The sequence below is a fragment of the Oryzias latipes genome, chromosome 10 (genome assembly GCF_002234675.1).
Source record: "Oryzias latipes chromosome 10, ASM223467v1".
NCBI lineage: Eukaryota > Metazoa > Chordata > Actinopteri > Beloniformes > Adrianichthyidae > Oryzias > Oryzias latipes.
Genome location: NC_019868.2, coordinates 18,231,328 through 18,234,587, shown reverse-complemented (window position 1 = coordinate 18,234,587; position 3,260 = coordinate 18,231,328). Strand labels below are relative to the sequence as shown.

The following is a 3,260-nucleotide window of genomic DNA, read 5'->3' as shown; positions in this document are numbered from 1 at the left end:
AATAACCTGGAATTCCGGTTAGTCCCAGACCGTCCAGATCTTCTTCTACTACTACCAGGATGTTGGAATGTTAGCCGAGGCAGCAGCGAGCCACATGTGGCTGCAGGTTATGAAATACAAAACAGAAAAATGTGAGGCAGGCCCAAACAGCTGCACAGAAGATAATCTTTGACTAACTGCAGAATTCTGGCTGGCCCTTCTTGTCTTCTTGGAAAATGCAATTTTCCAGCAAAGTTAAAACAAACAAAGAAAAAAAAGAAAGACATGACTGTAGTCAGAATGTTCGATTCATTTAATTTTATCAAAACAAAAATATTTTCATTACATTTTTTCTTAATGGCACCATTTACAGGCATACTCACGATGTTAGGAATATTTTGTTAGATTACCATTCATCACAACATTTATCATTTTTCCATTTTTGTGTAAGCATAGATGTTTGGAGCTCTGTTCAACACTCAGTCAACAGCCTGGAAAGGACATGATGGAAAAGCAGCCAATAGGGGGTTACACAAGGGAAATATTCCCCGGATGGGCAACAAGAACGTCATTTTTTTGAAATCATGGCCACACACAAGAAGATGGAATAGATGGGCCGACTCCTAACTGGAAGACGAGCAGGTCAGAGCAGGAATGGACATGAGGAAACATGGCAAATGTGCTTCATTTCTTGGCTGCTTCCAAGGCCTTCTTCTCTTCCTCAATTTCTATGAAAAACACAAAAAAAAACATAATGTCAGGTACAAAACAGTTGTTCGGCAACTACCAGCAGTACAGAAGCATCAACAATCTTTTAGGCAGAGAATTTTGGCTCACTGAGCCGTCACAGAAACGCTTCCAGAAAGACTTTAGTATTAATAGAGTGCATTCGTGCCACATCTGAGATGGACAGCTTTGCATAAAGCAAATGTAACCTACCTGTGTATTTCCAAAAGAAATTTAATTTTTACAGTTCACCTGAATTTCTAACGTTTGCAACATCAAGATATTACGTTTAGCCTGTTGCACTTCTAGGTCATGCATGTCTTTGGATCAACAGCCTATAAAAACTGCTAAGATTCCCAGTCAATTATCAGGTGTGTCTGTACCAAACACTCCCAAATTATCAGGTTTGCAGGAGTGCTTACATAAAGCAAGGAAGTATAAATTAGCCTGTGTGGCTTACGAACAGGGTGAGATTTGTTGGTGCTTTACAACTGGTAACATTTAAAAATGAGCTTTTTGGAGGGCTTGTCACATGCACACACCAATCACTGTCCTTTGTCGGCTGGCAGAAAGTTTAAAACTTTCTTCATGATGCTACTTTTGATCTCGACATTTGTGCAATATTAAACGATTTCGCTAAACCTTGGCTAAAAGTATTTAAAATGTGACCTCTTTATGTGCAAACTTTAGTTTTGTCACCCATTTGATTTGAATTGATCTTAGGAGTAGCCAGGTTGTTGCACTGGTATTTGTGTGTTTTCCAAAAAAACAAAACAATAAAAAAAGACCAGTTTCCTTGTTTGCTTCCCAACGGTCTGCTCTATCAGTGCTAACAGGTACAATGCAGTCATTGTGCTAAGGCAATGAGCCACACATAGTCCCTCCATTCCCTGGTTTGACTCTCCCTAAAAAAAAAGGCAAGTCTCCAAAAAGACGACCTTCAGCACACTTGCTCAAACTGGATTCAGGTTTTGACAAAGAAAAGGTGCGGTCAGATATGGGGGGTGGGGGGAGGCAGTTAGCCTCTAGGGGGAAATTCTTAGGAATTTAGACACACTTTACAAGTCAAAACACGTCTTTAAAACATGATTAGAGTTTATCTGTTTCACGTTTTTATTTATTTTTTGTCATTTGGGTTTCACTGTGCAGGAGTTAAGGTTCCAGCTATGGGTTCATTTGAACAATAAGAGGTGGTGTCATATCTTTTTATCTTGATTCTGATTAGTGTGAGGAGTAAACTCCATGTTGGGTGTGGGACTCCACTTGTGATGCAATATTTGTATAGTTTTATAATGACAGCCCGGGGTGGGGCTGAAGTAGAAAAGGAGCAAAAAAAAAAAAAAAGGATAAAAGGGTGCAGGGAGATTATTTTTTTTGTGTGTGCCTTCTTTAGACCTACCCGCCTGTGTTGGGAGGTGATTTTTTTCTTGTGTGTTGGTCTTCTTCAGCTTTTGCTTGTTGAACGTCTCCAATTCCTGGTTGACTGGGTTGGCGTCACTCATTTTGGAAGATTTCTAATGAGAAATAAAAAAAAAAAGAACTACGATGAAGGGGAAGATTTAAACTAAAGAAACTGGAGGGGAAAATAATAGATGGTGCATGAAGGACATGCACCTAAATGTGTAAAAATCCATAGGGAATAATGCAGACAGTTAAATAAACAAATACATAGGAATAGGGACTTCCTGATCCACCTCTCAGCTATAGGGGAGTGTCAGTCCACCCTGCACCGTTTTCCAGACGCAGATCCACGCAGACCTGAACACGAGTGCGGGCTGTGTGCAGAGCTCAGTTCGAGCAATCAGCCCGTCTGCTCCATCTTTATCTTGTCGTCCACACCTCGTCTGGGTTCCAAAGGTTCGCGCGACACAGCGTCGCGTGAAGGATGTGGGACGTGAACAGGACTCGTCACGGGTCTGCGCACGAGCTCTAGTATGACTGCAGCAGTCAGGACCCCCTCCCTCCATGTCCATCCCCTCTCTCACCAATGCACGCAGTTAAAACGGCGAAATCAGAAAGCTATGGGAAAATGTTGCGTAACACTCCGCGCACACGTTTAAGATCCTACCTGAGAATAAATTACGCACCGTTACTCTGATCAAACGCAGCTCATTATATTGCATGTTCTCAAGGGACATTCATATCAAAATAATAGTAATTATGTTTTGTTGTTGTTTGATTTACCTGGGGTGAGCGGTGACACTGTCCTCTCCAGGTAAGATGCGTATGTGGCTAATCCGCGCAAAGCCTTCGCTTTAAATAGTGAACACACGCCCTTGTGCACGCCACTACGGACGACGACGCTCCGCTTTTGATTGGCTCCCAAAGTTCAACGGAAGAATTCCTGTACTGGTAAACACCCCCCCCCCCCCCCGCGCAATCGCAATCTGTTCACAAACAGCCGTCTTTGTTACAATAATCTGTCATATCATCTCTAACTCTGTTATTGCACATTCACTGCTCGGATAATCTGCTCAGATTATATCTGGCAAGGATGGAGATGTTTGATGCTGTAAAACAGTGCCATCTAGTGGTTTTATAAGGAAAATCAAGTG

At 41.9% G+C, this 3,260-nt stretch overlaps 1 long non-coding RNA gene across 1 annotated transcript; it reads right to left on the bottom strand.

Annotated features, from left to right (window-relative positions):
• Positions 1 to 269: 269 nt before the first annotated feature.
• Positions 270 to 3,024, bottom strand: LOC111948018. The gene is made up of 3 exons (XR_002874007.1): positions 2,890 to 3,024; positions 2,105 to 2,219; positions 270 to 707 (listed from the first exon to the last, which is right to left on the bottom strand). It is a non-coding gene; the product is annotated as an uncharacterized LOC111948018 (long non-coding RNA).
• Between the last annotated feature and the right edge of the window lie 236 nt (positions 3,025 to 3,260).